Raw genomic sequence first — 14377 nt, forward strand, 5'->3', positions numbered from 1 at the left:
AATGCTTATATGTACATGAATCTGCCTTAATAATTTGATACATGTTTTTTAAGTATTAAAAAATATTTAATCATAATTGTTTAATAGTCTGTGTCTGAGTAATTGTGAATTACTCAGCAGATCACATAGTTCCAATCATTTAGTTTTGTGTATAAAACCTTGTTTCTACACTCACTGTCCATTTTATCAGCTCCACTTACCATATAGAAGCACTTTGTACTTCTACAATTACTGACTGTAGTCCATCTATTTCTCTACATACTTTTTAGCCCCCTTTCACCTGTTCTTCAGTGGTCAGGACCCCCACAGGACCACCACAGAGCAGACATTATTTAGGTGGTGGATCATTATCAGCACTGCAGTGACACTGACATGGTGGTGGTGTGTTAGTGTGTTTTGTGCTAGTATGAGTGAATCAGACACAGCACTGCTGCTAGAGTTTTTAAATACCGTGTCCACTCACTGTCCACTCTATAAGACACTCCTACCTAGTTGGTCCACCTTGTAGATGTAAAGTGGACTATTCTCAGTCCAGCAGTGAGGTGTTTAAAAACTCCATCAGCACAACACACACTAACACACCACCACCATGTCAGTGTCACTGCAGTGCTGAGAATGATTCACCACCCAAATAATACCTACTCTGTGGTGGTCCTGGGAGAGTCCTGACCATTGAAGAACAGCATGAAAGGGGGCTAACAAAGCATGTAGAGAAACAGATGGACTACAGTCAGTAATTGTAGAACTACAAAGTGCTCCTATATGGTAAGTGGAGCTGATAAAATGGACAGTGAGTGTAGAAACAAGGAGGTGGTTTTAATGTTATGTCTGAATGTATATAAATATATAATTATATAAATTATATTGGCAAGTAACTCATTATTCCTGCTGTAACATTAAATAAAGTCAGATATTGACTTGATCTGGAAATGTTTCACTATGTAACTAATCGAAATGAAACTTAATTCAATAAGAAGTTTAGCAGTTGTTAGCAAGTTGCCACAGTAAAAGTGAAGTATGTGAAATAAAGCACTGCATTGTGTGCAGGGCAATAATGCATCACACCACCCATTTTTGATTATCTTTATATCACTCTTGTTGATTATTTATTAGAGAGCTTAGTAAATCTGGGCTAGTCTTAACACTGCTACACATCCTTGTACTTGTTTCTTGTATAGTGGTAGCTCAGTGGTTAAAGTAATGGACTAGTTATCAGAAGGTTGCTGGATCAGGTCCCACCATTGCCGCTCCTGAGCAAGCCCCTAATTGTATAACTGAATTGCACTTAGTCATAATTGTTAGTTTGCCCACCAACAGAAATTCAAATTCCTGGCATAGGATTGGTTTAGGTGATGAGTCTACAAATAAACATGTTATATCTTTTTAAAAACAATTAATTAATTAGGTTTATTTTTACTAAAGGTTACTTATAACAAATTGTAATGAGCCCACCTGCCATGGAAAGCAATGGGGGTACAGCTACAGAATCAAGTCCTTCTGCTTTGAAGTTTTGTGGCTGGGATGGTGGCGCAGTTTCTCTTAACTTACATTCACCTGCACCTCGTTGGGCATGATCACACTTTCTTTGGTTTGAAGTTGTTGGCGATCTGCTTTCTCTTGAAACCACGCTGCTGGGTTCAGTCCAGTTCTGTGTTTCACCAGTGCAAATGCCAGCACTCAGCCCAGTGTTTGGTACTTTTCGGCTGTCACTTTTTATGTCTCCATGTTTGTATCCATGCTGCAACAGTTGTTGGGGCTGATTGCTGCTCACTCATTGTCATCCCTGCTTTCTTTCTTTACTGTTATTCCAAAAACTTGGTTGTCGTAGATGGCTGCAGGAGCTTGACATATTGTAACAACCATTTTTATTTCTGCTCTTCCATTTCTACTTACTTTCTTTGTTGCTACATCTTGCTTTCTTCTCAGTGGTAAGGTGTGACCCATCCTATTTCACCAATTATATGAGTGGGCTAAATAATGTTTTAAATGAGATCAAATGTAGTTTTACGATTCGTTAAGTGGATCAAGTGAAGTTAACAGAGGACAATAATGTCAATAATGAAAAGCCCAATATGTCAAGAAGAAGAGGTTCAAATAAAGGTTTGCACACCCATTCACTTTTGTTAACAGTGGATAAAGAGCAGAGGATGGTTTTGAACCATCGACCTCTGTGTTAAGGGCCCAGCACACTTCCACTGCGCCGCTCTGCTCACTGCCTAATTCTGATGGGACTAGATGACTTGTTCATGGGTGTGGTTTTTACCAGACCAAGGGTCTACAGTCTAGTCTATTGTCAAGAATAATCTCTTTAAATGAATGCATCTGCTGGACATCTCTGCTTTCTGAGCACTCTACATGGGTGCAGATGAGGAGAATTAACAATGCTTTGCCATATGTTGTGTTTTTCATTTTTCCCTTGATGGGTCTTAATGACTTGTTTTGGGTCATGGTTATCGTTAGCAGCCAAACGTTCTAAAGTCTAATCTGGTTTCAGGAAAAGTTTTTTTTTTGTAATGATGGCAAGCTTTGCCAACACTTTCTGTTTGCATAAGTACAGGGAGACATCAATCAAGCAACAGTTTTCAATCACTCAAACAGCAGAAGTGGGCAGGCATCTGCCATATAACCACCCCAGATGGGACACAAACCCACAATCCCTGGTTTAGGAGGCCAGTGCCTTATACATTAGGCCACTTGGGCTCTAGCGGGACTGCATGTTGCTGTTCGTGAGTATGAGGCTGATGGCATTATGGCCAGCAGCGGGAGGTTCTTGTCGATTTAGCTTAAAGTCACACAAAAAAGCATCAACTGAAGTTAGCAGAGGATGGTTTCGATCCATTGACCTCTGGGTTATGGGCTCAGCACGCTTCAGCTGCACAACTCTGCTGACGGTTCTGGGACTTAAGGACTAGTTTTGGGTCATGGTTATCGGTAGCAGCTAAACGTTCTAAAGTCTAATCTGGTTTCAGGAAAAGGTTTTTTTGGTAACCTTTGCAAACCCTTTCTGTTTGCATAAATACGGGTAGATGTTAATCAAGCAACAGTTTTCTATCAATCAAACAGCAGAAGTGGGCAGGCATCTGCTGTCTAAACACCCCAGATGGGACTCGAACCCACAATCCCTGGCTTAGGAAGCCAATGCCTTATCCATTAGGCCACTGGGGCTCTAGTGGAACAGCATGATTTTGTTCGTGAATGTGAGGCTGATGGCATTATGGCCAGCAGAAGGAGGTACTTGTCGATTTAGCTTAAATTCCCAGCTACTAAAAGCTGTTCTCTAGCTGATGATGGTTTTGATCACTCAACCTCTGGGACCAACATGCATCAGATGGACATCTCTGCTTTCAGATAAAAACAGTCAACAATTGTTTGCCTTACATTTCTGTTTCCAAGCAGCAACTGAATTTAGCAGAGGATGGTTTCGATCCATCGACCTCTGGGTTATGGGCCCAGCACGCTTCCACTGCGCCACTCTGCTCACTGCATAAGCCTGATGGGACTTGATGACTTGTTCATGGGCGTGGTTATCCTTACCACGCCAAGTGTCTAAAGTCTAGTCTATTTTCAAGAGTAGTCTCTTTAAATGAATGCATCTGCTGGACATCTCTGCTTTCTGAGCACCCTATATATGTGTTTTTCATTTTTCCCTTGATGGGACTTTATGACTTGTTTTGGGTCATTGTTATCACTAGCAGCCAACCGTTCTAAAGTCTAATTTGGTTTTAGAAAAAGTTGTTTTTTTTTGGAATGGTGGCAAGCTTTGCCAACCCTTTCTGTTTGCATATATACAGGTAGACATCAATCAAGCAACAGTTCTCAATCACTCAAATAGCAGAAGTGGGTAGGCATCTACCATCTAACCACCCCAGATGTGACTCGAACCCACAATCCCTGGCTTAGGAGGCCAGTGCCTTATCCATTAGGCCACTGGGGCTCTAGCGGGGCTGCATGTTGCTGTTCGTGAGTGTGAGGCTGATGGCATTATGGCCAGCAGAGGCAGGTTCCTGTGGATTTAGTTTAAAGTCACAAAAAAAGAATCACTCCTACTGATAGCTGTTCTCTTTCTGATGATGGTTTTAATCACTCAACCTCTGGGACCAACATGCATCAGATGGACATCTCTGCTTTCAGATAAAAACAGCCAACAATTACTTGCCTTACATTTCTGTTATCAAGCAGAAACTGAAGTTAGCAGAGGATGGTTTCGATCCATCGACCTCTGGGTTATGGGCCCAGCACGCTTCCGCTGCGCCACTCTGCTGACAGTTCTGTGACTTGAGGACTAGTTTTGGGTCTTGAGGACTAGTTTTGGGTCATTGTTATCGTTAGCAGCCGACTGTTGTAAAATCCAATCTGATGTCAAGAAAACTTTGATTAAGCAAAGATTTGATTTTCCCACCTTTTTCTGATGATGGTTTTGATCAATCAACATCTCGGACCAGCATGCACCCGATTGATAACTCTGCTTTCTGAGTACCATTGATGGGTGCAGACGAAGACTATCAAGAAGGGTTTGCCAAAGAGTTCTTATTTCTTTAAGTGGATCAAGTGAAGTTAATAGAAGACACTTTAGATTCTGCTTGTCAATAATGCAAAGCCCAAGATGTCAAGAAGAGGAGGTTCAAATAAAGGTTTGCACAGCCATTCACTTTTGTTAACACTGAATAAAGAGGAACTAGCAGAGGATGGTTTCGATCCATCGACCTCTGGGTTATGGGCCCAGCACGCTTCCGCTGCGCCACTCTGCTCGCTGCCCAAACCTGATGGGACTTGATGACTTGTTCATGGGCGTGGTTATCCTTACTACACCAAGTGTCTAAAGTCTAGTCTGTTAAGAGTAGTCTCTTTAAATGAATACATCTGCTGGACATCTCTGCTTTCTGAGCACCCTATATATGTGTTTTTTATTTTTCCCTTGATGGGACTTTATGACTTGTTTTGGGTCATTGTTATCACTAGCAGCCAACCGTTCTAAAGTCTAATCTGGTTTTAGAAAAAGCTTTTTTTTTTGTAATGATGGCAAGCTTTGCCAACCCTTTCTGTTTGCATATATACAGGTAGACATCAAGCAACAGTTTTCAATCACTTAAACAGCAGAAGTAGGCAGGCATCTACCATCTAACCACCCCAGATGTAACTCGAACCCACAATCCCTGGCTTAGGAGGCCAGGGCCTTATCCATTTGGCCACTGGGGCTCTAGTGGGGCCGCATGTTGCTGTTCGTGAGTGTGAGGCTGATGGCATTATGGCCAGCAGAGGCAGGTTCCTGTGGATTTAGCTTAGTCAAAAAAAAAATTACTCCTTCGGAAAGCTGTTCTCTTTCTGATGATGGTTTTAATCACTCAACCTCTGGGACCAACATGCATCAGATGGACATCTCTGCTTTCAGATGAAAACAGTCAACAATTACTTGCCTTACATTTCTGTTATCAAGCAGCAACTGAAGTTAGCAGAGGATGGTTTCGATCCATCGACCTCTGGGTTATGGGCCCAGCACGCTTCCGCTGCGCCACTCTGCTGACAGTTCTGGGACTTGAGGACTTGTTTTGGGTCATGGTTATCGTTAGCAGCCAACTGTTGTAAAATGCAATCTGATGTCAATAAAACTTTGATTAAGCAAAGATTTGCTTTTCCCACCTTTTTCTCATGATGGTTTTGATCACTCAACATCTGGGACCAGCATGCACCCGATTGATAACTCTGCTTTCTGAGCACCATTGATGGTTGCAGACAAAGACTATCAAGAAGGGTTTGCCAAAGAGTTCTAATTTCTTTAAGTGGATCAAGTGAAGTTAACAGAAGACACTTTAGATTCTGCTTGTCAATAATGCAAAGCCCAAGATGTCAAGAAGAGGAGGTTCAAATAAAGGTTTGCAAAGCCATTCACTTTTGTTAACACTGAATAAAGAGGAGCTAGCAGAGGATGGTTTCGATCCATCGACCTCTGGGTTATGGGCCCAGCACGCTTCCGCTGCGCCACTCTGCTCGCTGCCCGAACCTGATGGGACTTGATGATTTGTTCATGGGCGTGGTTATCCTTACTACACCAAGTGTCTAAAGTCTAGTCTGTTGTCAAGAGTAGTCTCTTTAAATGAATGCATCTGCTGGACATCTCTGCTTTCTGAGCACCCTATATATGTGTTTTTCATTTTTCCCTTGATGGGACTTGATGACTTGTTTTGGGTCATTGTTATCACTAGCAGCCAACCGTTCTAAAGTCTAATTTGGTTTTAGAAAAAGTTTTTTTTTTTTGTAATGATGGCAAGCTTTGCCAACCCTTTCTGTTTGCATATATATACAGGTAGACATCAATCAAGCAACAGTTCTCAATCACTCAAATAGCAGAAGTGGGTAGGCATCTACCATCTAACCACCCCAGATGTGACTCGAACCCACAATCCCTGGCTTAGGAGGCCAGTGCCTTATCCATTAGGCCACTGGGGCTCTAGCAGGGCTGCATGTTGCTGTTCGTGAGTGTGAGGCTGATGGCATTATGGCCAGCAGAGGCAGGTTCCTGTAGATTTAGTTTAAAGTCACAAAAAAAGAATCACTCATACTGATAGCTGTTCTCTTTCTGATGATGGTTTTAATCACTCAACCTCTGGGACCAACATGCATCAGATGGACATCTCTGCTTTCAGATAAAAACAGTCAACAATTACTTGCCTTACATTTCTGTTATCAAGCAGCAACTGAAGTTAGCAGAGGATGGTTTCGATCCATCGACCTCTGGGTTATGGGCCCAGCACGCTTCCGCTGCGCCACTCTGCTGACAGTTCTGGGACTTGAGGACTAGTTTTGGGTCATGGTTATCGTTAGCAGCTGACTGCTGTAAAATCCAATCTGATGTCAAGAAAACTTTGATTAAGCAAAGATTTGCTTTTCCCACCTTTTTCTGATTATGGTTTTGATCACTCAACATCTGAGACCAGCATGCACCCGATTGAAAGCTCTGCTTTCTGAGCACCATTGATGGGTGCAGACAAAGACTATCAAGAAGGGTTTGCCAAAGAGTTCTTATTTCTTTAAGTGGATCAAGTGAAGCTAACAGAGGACACTTTAGATTCTGCTTGTCAATAATGCAAAGCCCAAGATGTCAAGAAGAGGAGGTTCAAATAATGGTTTGCACACCCAGTCTTTTTTGTTAACACTGTATAAAGAGGAGCTAGCAAAAGATGGTTTCGATCCATCAACTTCTGGGTAATGAGCCCAGCACGCTTCCACAGCACCACTCTGCTCACTGCATTAGCCTGATGGGACTTGATTACTTGTTCATGGGCGTGGTTGTCCTTACCACGCCAAGTGTCTAAAGTCTAATCTGTTGTCAAGAGTAGTCTCTTTAAATGAATGCATCTGCTGGACATCTCTGCTTTCTGAGCACCCTATATATGTGTTTTTCATTTTTCCCTTGATGGGACTTTATGACTTGTTTTGGGTCATTGTTATCACTAGCAGCCAAATGTTCTAAAGTCTAATCTGGTTTTAGAAAAAGGTTTTTTTTTTGTAATAATGGCAAGTTTTGCCAACCCTTTCTGTTTGCATATATACAGGTAGACATCAACCAAGCAACAGTTTTCAATCACTTAAACAGCAGAAGTAGGCAGGTATCTACCATCTACCATCTAACCACCCCGGACAGGACTCGAACCCACAATCCTTGGTTTGGGAGGCTAGGGCCTCACACTCACAAACAGCAACACACAGCCCCACTAGAGCCCCAGTGGCCTATTGCTTATGCATTAGGCCACTGGGGCTCTAGTGGGGCTGTGTGTTGCTGTTTGTGAGTGTGAGGCTGATGGCATTATGGCCAGCAGAGGCAGGTTCCTGTGGATTTAGCTTAGTCAAAAAAAAAAAAAGACTCCTACTGAAAGCTGTTTTCTTTCTGATGAAGGTTTTAATCACTCAACCTCTGTGATCAACATGCACATCTCTGCTTTCAGATAAAAACAGCCAACGATTACTTGTCTTACATTTCTGTTATCAAGCAGCAACTGAAGTTAGCAGAGGATGGTTTCGATCCATCGACCTCTGGGTTATGGGCCCAGCACGCTTCCGCTGCGCCACTCTGCTGACAGTTCTGGGATTTGAGGACTTGTTTTAGGGTCATGGTTATCGTTAGCAGCCGACTGTTGTAAAATGCAATCTGATGTCAAGAAAACTTTGATTAAGCAAAGATTTGCTTTTCCCACCTTTTTCTCATGATGGTTTTGATCAATCAACATCTGGGACCAGCATGCACCCGATTGATAACTCTGCTTTCTGAGCACCATTGATGGTTGCAGACAAAGACTATCAAGAAGGGTTTGCCAAAGAGTTCTAATTTCTTTAAGTGGATCAAGTGAAGTTAACAGAAGACACTTTAGATTCTGCTTGTCAAATAATGCAAAGCCCAAGATGTCAAGAAGAGGAGGTTCAAATAAAGGTTTGCAAAGCCATTCACTATTGTTAACACTGAATAAAGAGGAGCTAGCAGAGGATGGTTTCGATCCATCGACCTCTGGGTTATGGGCCCAGCACGCTTCCGCTGCGCCACTCTGCTCGCTGCCCAAACCTGATGGGACTTGATGATTTGTTCATGGGCGTGGTTATCCTTACTACACCAAGTGTCTAAAGTCTAGTCTGTTTTCAAGAGTAGTCTCTTTAAATGAATGCATCTGCTGGACATCTCTGCTTTCTGAGCACCCTATATATGTGTTTTTCATTTTTCCCTTGATGGGACTTTATGACTTGTTTTGGGTCATTGTTATCACTAGCAGCCAAATGTTCTAAAGTCTAATCTGGTTTTAGAAAAAGGTTTTTTTTTTGTAATAATGGCAAGTTTTGCCAACCCTTTCTGTTTGCATATATACAGGTAGACATCAACCAAGCAACAGTTTTCAATCACTTAAACAGCAGAAGTAGGCAGGTATCTACCATCTACCATCTACCATCTAACCACCCCGGACAGGACTCGAACCCACAATCCTTGGTTTGGGAGGCTAGGGCCTCACACTCACAAACAGCAACACACAGCCCCACTAGAGCCCCAGTGGCCTATTGCTTATGCATTAGGCCACTGGGGCTCTAGTGGGGCTGTGTGTTGCTGTTTGTGAGTGTGAGGCTGATGGCATTATGGCCAGCAGAGGCAGGTTCCTGTGGATTTAGCTTAGTCAAAAAAAAAAAAAGACTCCTACTGAAAGCTGTTTTCTTTCTGATGAAGGTTTTAATCACTCAACCTCTGTGATCAACATGCACATCTCTGCTTTCAGATAAAAACAGCCAACGATTACTTGTCTTACATTTCTGTTATCAAGCAGCAACTGAAGTTAGCAGAGGATGGTTTCGATCCATCGACCTCTGGGTTATGGGCCCAGCACGCTTCCGCTGCGCCACTCTGCTGACAGTTCTGGGATTTGAGGACTTGTTTTAGGGTCATGGTTATCGTTAGCAGCCGACTGTTGTAAAATGCAATCTGATGTCAAGAAAACTTTGATTAAGCAAAGATTTGCTTTTCCCACCTTTTTCTCATGATGGTTTTGATCAATCAACATCTGGGACCAGCATGCACCCGATTGATAACTCTGCTTTCTGAGCACCATTGATGGTTGCAGACAAAGACTATCAAGAAGGGTTTGCCAAAGAGTTCTAATTTCTTTAAGTGGATCAAGTGAAGTTAACAGAAGACACTTTAGATTCTGCTTGTCAAATAATGCAAAGCCCAAGATGTCAAGAAGAGGAGGTTCAAATAAAGGTTTGCAAAGCCATTCACTATTGTTAACACTGAATAAAGAGGAGCTAGCAGAGGATGGTTTCGATCCATCGACCTCTGGGTTATGGGCCCAGCACGCTTCCGCTGCGCCACTCTGCTCGCTGCCCAAACCTGATGGGACTTGATGATTTGTTCATGGGCGTGGTTATCCTTACTACACCAAGTGTCTAAAGTCTAGTCTGTTTTCAAGAGTAGTCTCTTTAAATGAATGCATCTGCTGGACATCTCTGCTTTCTGAGCACCCTATATATGTGTTTTTCATTTTTCCCTTGATGGGACTTTATGACTTGTTTTGGGTCATTGTTATCACTAGCAGCCAAATGTTCTAAAGTCTAATCTGGTTTTAGAAAAAGGTTTTTTTTTTGTAATAATGGCAAGTTTTGCCAACCCTTTCTGTTTGCATATATACAGGTAGACATCAACCAAGCAACAGTTTTCAATCACTTAAACAGCAGAAGTAGGCAGGTATCTACCATCTACCATCTACCATCTAACCACCCCGGACAGGACTCGAACCCACAATCCTTGGTTTGGGAGGCTAGGGCCTCACACTCACAAACAGCAACACACAGCCCCACTAGAGCCCCAGTGGCCTATTGCTTATGCATTAGGCCACTGGGGCTCTAGTGGGGCTGTGTGTTGCTGTTTGTGAGTGTGAGGCTGATGGCATTATGGCCAGCAGAGGCAGGTTCCTGTGGATTTAGCTTAGTCAAAAAAAAAAAAAGACTCCTACTGAAAGCTGTTTTCTTTCTGATGAAGGTTTTAATCACTCAACCTCTGTGATCAACATGCACATCTCTGCTTTCAGATAAAAACAGCCAACGATTACTTGTCTTACATTTCTGTTATCAAGCAGCAACTGAAGTTAGCAGAGGATGGTTTCGATCCATCGACCTCTGGGTTATGGGCCCAGCACGCTTCCGCTGCGCCACTCTGCTGACAGTTCTGGGATTTGAGGACTTGTTTTAGGGTCATGGTTATCGTTAGCAGCCGACTGTTGTAAAATGCAATCTGATGTCAAGAAAACTTTGATTAAGCAAAGATTTGCTTTTCCCACCTTTTTCTCATGATGGTTTTGATCAATCAACATCTGGGACCAGCATGCACCCGATTGATAACTCTGCTTTCTGAGCACCATTGATGGTTGCAGACAAAGACTATCAAGAAGGGTTTGCCAAAGAGTTCTAATTTCTTTAAGTGGATCAAGTGAAGTTAACAGAAGACACTTTAGATTCTGCTTGTCAAATAATGCAAAGCCCAAGATGTCAAGAAGAGGAGGTTCAAATAATGGTTTGCAAAGCCATTCACTATTGTTAACACTGAATAAAGAGGAGCTAGCAGAGGATGGTTTCGATCCATCGACCTCTGGGTTATGGGCCCAGCACGCTTCCGCTGCGCCACTCTGCTCGCTGCCCAAACCTGATGGGACTTGATGATTTGTTCATGGGCGTGGTTATCCTTACTACACCAAGTGTCTAAAGTCTAGTCTGTTTTCAAGAGTAGTCTCTTTAAATGAATGCATCTGCTGGACATCTCTGCTTTCTGAGCACCCTATATATGTGTTTTTCATTTTTCCCTTGATGGGACTTTATGACTTGTTTTGGGTCATTGTTATCACTAGCAGCCAAATGTTCTAAAGTCTAATCTGGTTTTAGAAAAAGGTTTTTTTTTTGTAATAATGGCAAGTTTTGCCAACCCTTTCTGTTTGCATATATACAGGTAGACATCAAGCAACAGTTTTCAATCACTTAAACAGCAGAAGTAGGCAGGTATCTACCATCTACCATCTAACCACCCCGGACAGGACTCGAACCCACAATCCTTGGTTTGGGAGGCTAGGGCCTCACACTCACAAACAGCAACACACAGCCCCACTAGAGCCCCAGTGGCCTAATGCTTATGCTAATGCTTATGCATTAGGCCACTGGGGCTCTAGTTGGGCTGTGTGTTGCTGTTTGTGAGTGTGAGGCTGATGGCATTATGGCCAGCAGAGGCAGGTTCCTGTGGATTTAGCTTAGTCAAAAAAAAAAAAAAAGACTCCTACTGAAAGCTGTTTTCTTTCTGATGAAGGTTTTAATCACTCAACCTCTGTGATCAACATGCACATCTCTGCTTTCAGATAAAAACAGCCAACAATTACTTGCCTTACATTTCTGTTATCAAGCAGCAACTGAAGTTAGCAGAGGATGGTTTCGATCCATCGATCTCTGGGTTATGGGCCCAGCACGCTTCCGCTGCGCCACTCTGCTGACAGTTCTGGGACTTGAGGACTAGTTTTGGGTCTTGAGGACTAGTTTTGGGTCATTGTTATCGTTAGCAGCCGACTGTTTTAAAATCCAATCTGATGTCAAGAAAACTTTGATTAAGCAATCATTTGCTTTTCCCACCTTTTTCTGATGATGGTTTTGATCAATCAACATCTCGGACCAGCATGCACCCGATTGATAACTCTGCTTTCTGAGTACCATTGATGGGTGCAGACGAAGACTATCAAGAAGGGTTTGCCAAAGAGTTCTTATTTCTTTAAGTGGATCAAGTAAAGTTAACAGAAGACACTTTAGATTCTGCTTGTCAATAATGCAAAGCCCAAGATGTCAAGAAGAGGAGGTTCAAATAAAGGTTTGCACAGCCATTCACTTTTGTTAACACTGAATAAAGAGGAGCTAGCAGAGGATGGTTTCGATCCATCGACCTCTGGGTTATGGGCCCAGCACGCTTCCGCTGCGCCACTCTGCTCACTGCCCAAACCTGATGGGACTTGATGATTTGTTCATGGGCGTGGTTATTCTTACTACACCAAGTGTCTAAAGTCTAGTCTGTTGTCAAGAGTAGTCTCTTTAAATGAATGCATCTGCTGGACATCTCTGCTTTCTGAGCACCCTATATATGTGTTTTTTATTTTTCCCTTGATGGGACTTTATGACTTGTTTTGGGTCATTGTTATCACTAGCAGCCAACCGTTCTAAAGTCTAATCTGGTTTTAGAAAAAGCTTTTTTTTTTGTAATGATGGCAAGCTTTGCCAACCCTTTCTGTTTGCATATATACAGGTAGACATCAAGCAACAGTTTTCAATCACTTAAACAGCAGAAGTAGGCAGGCATCTACCATCTAACCACCCCAGATGTAACTCGAACCCACAATCCCTGGCTTAGGAGGCCAGGGCCTTATCCATTTGGCCACTGGGGCTCTAGTGGGGCCGCATGTTGCTGTTCGTGAGTGTGAGGCTGATGGCATTATGGCCAGCAGAGGCAGGTTCCTGTGGATTTAGCTTAGTCAAAAAAAAAATTACTCCTTCGGAAAGCTGTTCTCTTTCTGATGATGGTTTTAATCACTCAACCTCTGGGACCAACATGCATCAGATGGACATCTCTGCTTTCAGATGAAAACAGTCAACAATTACTTGCCTTACATTTCTGTTATCAAGCAGCAACTGAAGTTAGCAGAGGATGGTTTCGATCCATCGACCTCTGGGTTATGGGCCCAGCACGCTTCCGCTGCGCCACTCTGCTGACAGTTCTGGGACTTGAGGACTTGTTTTGGGTCATGGTTATCGTTAGCAGCCAACTGTTGTAAAATGCAATCTGATGTCAATAAAACTTTGATTAAGCAAAGATTTGCTTTTCCCACCTTTTTCTCATGATGGTTTTGATCACTCAACATCTGGGACCAGCATGCACCCGATTGATAACTCTGCTTTCTGAGCACCATTGATGGTTGCAGACAAAGACTATCAAGAAGGGTTTGCCAAAGAGTTCTAATTTCTTTAAGTGGATCAAGTGAAGTTAACAGAAGACACTTTAGATTCTGCTTGTCAATAATGCAAAGCCCAAGATGTCAAGAAGAGGAGGTTCAAATAAAGGTTTGCAAAGCCATTCACTTTTGTTAACACTGAATAAAGAGGAGCTAGCAGAGGATGGTTTCGATCCATCGACCTCTGGGTTATGGGCCCAGCACGCTTCCGCTGCGCCACTCTGCTCGCTGCCCGAACCTGATGGGACTTGATGATTTGTTCATGGGCGTGGTTATCCTTACCATGCCAAGTGTCTAAAGTCTAGTCTATTTTCAAGAGTAGTCTCTTTAAATGAATGCATCTGCTGGACATCTCTGCTTTCTGAGCACCCTATATATGTGTTTTTCATTTTTCCCTTGATGGGACTTGATGACTTGTTTTGGGTCATTGTTATCACTAGCAGCCAACCGTTCTAAAGTCTAATTTGGTTTTAGAAAAAGTTGTTTTTTTTTGTAATGATGGCAAGCTTTGCCAACCCTTTCTGTTTGCATATATATACAGGTAGACATCAATCAAGCAACAGTTCTCAATCACTCAAATAGCAGAAGTGGGTAGGCATCTACCATCTAACCACCCCAAATGTGACTCGAACCCACAATCCCTGGCTTAGGAGGCCAGTGCCTTATCCATTAGGCCACTGGGGCTCTAGCGGGGCTGCATGTTGCTGTTCGTGAGTGTGAGGCTGATGGCATTATGGCCAGCAGAGGCAGGTTCCTGTAGATTTAGTTTAAAGTCACAAAAAAAGAATCACTCATACTGATAGCTGTTCTCTTTCTGATGATGGTTTTAATCACTCAACCTCTGGGACCAACATGCATCAGATGGACATCTCTGCTTT

At 42.8% G+C, this 14377-nt stretch overlaps 19 non-coding genes across 19 annotated transcripts; all 19 read right to left on the reverse strand.

The window, feature by feature from the left end:
* Nucleotides 1-3092: 3092 nt before the first annotated feature.
* On the reverse strand, nucleotides 3093-3165 carry trnar-ccu (transfer RNA arginine (anticodon CCU)). Its single transcript has one exon. It is a non-coding gene; the product is annotated as a tRNA-Arg (tRNA).
* A 241-nt stretch (nucleotides 3166-3406) lies between these two features.
* On the reverse strand, nucleotides 3407-3478 carry trnam-cau (transfer RNA methionine (anticodon CAU)). The gene has a single exon. It is a non-coding gene; the product is annotated as a tRNA-Met (tRNA).
* Nucleotides 3479-3861: 383 nt separating this feature from the next.
* Nucleotides 3862-3934, reverse strand: trnar-ccu (transfer RNA arginine (anticodon CCU)). The gene has a single exon. It is a non-coding gene; the product is annotated as a tRNA-Arg (tRNA).
* A 255-nt stretch (nucleotides 3935-4189) lies between these two features.
* On the reverse strand, nucleotides 4190-4261 carry trnam-cau (transfer RNA methionine (anticodon CAU)). Its single transcript has one exon. It is a non-coding gene; the product is annotated as a tRNA-Met (tRNA).
* A 415-nt stretch (nucleotides 4262-4676) lies between these two features.
* On the reverse strand, nucleotides 4677-4748 carry trnam-cau (transfer RNA methionine (anticodon CAU)). The gene has a single exon. It is a non-coding gene; the product is annotated as a tRNA-Met (tRNA).
* Nucleotides 4749-5447: 699 nt separating this feature from the next.
* trnam-cau (transfer RNA methionine (anticodon CAU)) lies at nucleotides 5448-5519 on the reverse strand. Its single transcript has one exon. It is a non-coding gene; the product is annotated as a tRNA-Met (tRNA).
* Nucleotides 5520-5914: 395 nt separating this feature from the next.
* On the reverse strand, nucleotides 5915-5986 carry trnam-cau (transfer RNA methionine (anticodon CAU)). Its single transcript has one exon. It is a non-coding gene; the product is annotated as a tRNA-Met (tRNA).
* Nucleotides 5987-6371: 385 nt separating this feature from the next.
* trnar-ccu (transfer RNA arginine (anticodon CCU)) lies at nucleotides 6372-6444 on the reverse strand. The gene has a single exon. It is a non-coding gene; the product is annotated as a tRNA-Arg (tRNA).
* A 255-nt stretch (nucleotides 6445-6699) lies between these two features.
* trnam-cau (transfer RNA methionine (anticodon CAU)) lies at nucleotides 6700-6771 on the reverse strand. Its single transcript has one exon. It is a non-coding gene; the product is annotated as a tRNA-Met (tRNA).
* Nucleotides 6772-7998: 1227 nt separating this feature from the next.
* trnam-cau (transfer RNA methionine (anticodon CAU)) lies at nucleotides 7999-8070 on the reverse strand. Its single transcript has one exon. It is a non-coding gene; the product is annotated as a tRNA-Met (tRNA).
* A 397-nt stretch (nucleotides 8071-8467) lies between these two features.
* Nucleotides 8468-8539, reverse strand: trnam-cau (transfer RNA methionine (anticodon CAU)). Its single transcript has one exon. It is a non-coding gene; the product is annotated as a tRNA-Met (tRNA).
* A 767-nt stretch (nucleotides 8540-9306) lies between these two features.
* On the reverse strand, nucleotides 9307-9378 carry trnam-cau (transfer RNA methionine (anticodon CAU)). Its single transcript has one exon. It is a non-coding gene; the product is annotated as a tRNA-Met (tRNA).
* A 397-nt stretch (nucleotides 9379-9775) lies between these two features.
* On the reverse strand, nucleotides 9776-9847 carry trnam-cau (transfer RNA methionine (anticodon CAU)). Its single transcript has one exon. It is a non-coding gene; the product is annotated as a tRNA-Met (tRNA).
* A 767-nt stretch (nucleotides 9848-10614) lies between these two features.
* Nucleotides 10615-10686, reverse strand: trnam-cau (transfer RNA methionine (anticodon CAU)). Its single transcript has one exon. It is a non-coding gene; the product is annotated as a tRNA-Met (tRNA).
* A 397-nt stretch (nucleotides 10687-11083) lies between these two features.
* On the reverse strand, nucleotides 11084-11155 carry trnam-cau (transfer RNA methionine (anticodon CAU)). The gene has a single exon. It is a non-coding gene; the product is annotated as a tRNA-Met (tRNA).
* A 1257-nt stretch (nucleotides 11156-12412) lies between these two features.
* Nucleotides 12413-12484, reverse strand: trnam-cau (transfer RNA methionine (anticodon CAU)). Its single transcript has one exon. It is a non-coding gene; the product is annotated as a tRNA-Met (tRNA).
* A 702-nt stretch (nucleotides 12485-13186) lies between these two features.
* trnam-cau (transfer RNA methionine (anticodon CAU)) lies at nucleotides 13187-13258 on the reverse strand. Its single transcript has one exon. It is a non-coding gene; the product is annotated as a tRNA-Met (tRNA).
* A 395-nt stretch (nucleotides 13259-13653) lies between these two features.
* Nucleotides 13654-13725, reverse strand: trnam-cau (transfer RNA methionine (anticodon CAU)). The gene has a single exon. It is a non-coding gene; the product is annotated as a tRNA-Met (tRNA).
* Nucleotides 13726-14110: 385 nt separating this feature from the next.
* Nucleotides 14111-14183, reverse strand: trnar-ccu (transfer RNA arginine (anticodon CCU)). The gene has a single exon. It is a non-coding gene; the product is annotated as a tRNA-Arg (tRNA).
* Between the last annotated feature and the right edge of the window lie 194 nt (nucleotides 14184-14377).

The sequence above is a fragment of the Trichomycterus rosablanca genome, chromosome 2 (genome assembly GCF_030014385.1).
Source record: "Trichomycterus rosablanca isolate fTriRos1 chromosome 2, fTriRos1.hap1, whole genome shotgun sequence".
Taxonomy (NCBI): domain Eukaryota; kingdom Metazoa; phylum Chordata; class Actinopteri; order Siluriformes; family Trichomycteridae; genus Trichomycterus; species Trichomycterus rosablanca.